A 275-nucleotide genomic window follows, 5' to 3' on the forward strand; every position below is an offset into this window, starting at 1 on the left:
GGGTGCGGTATTTTAAATCCTCATCATGAGGAACCACAATTCGTGGTGTATCCGTTGAATCGGTGCTATAATATAGCAAGCCGTTATTCAACGAATATCGGAGCAATCGTGCACGCAGTCTTGATGACAATTTCTTGTCCGAGTCTCCAAATCCCTTGCTCTCTAGAGCCCGTAGCAACGCTACACACATCCTGTCACCCGCATACTCAGTGCGGATCAAATCTGTCACAGACGACGTTACAGTTGTAACATGAGCAAGGTCATAGTCTGGTCTG

The sequence above is a fragment of the Plasmopara halstedii genome (assembly GCF_900000015.1).
Source record: "Plasmopara halstedii genome assembly, contig: Scaffold_323, whole genome shotgun sequence".
Classification (NCBI taxonomy): Eukaryota; Oomycota; class Peronosporomycetes; order Peronosporales; family Peronosporaceae; genus Plasmopara; species Plasmopara halstedii.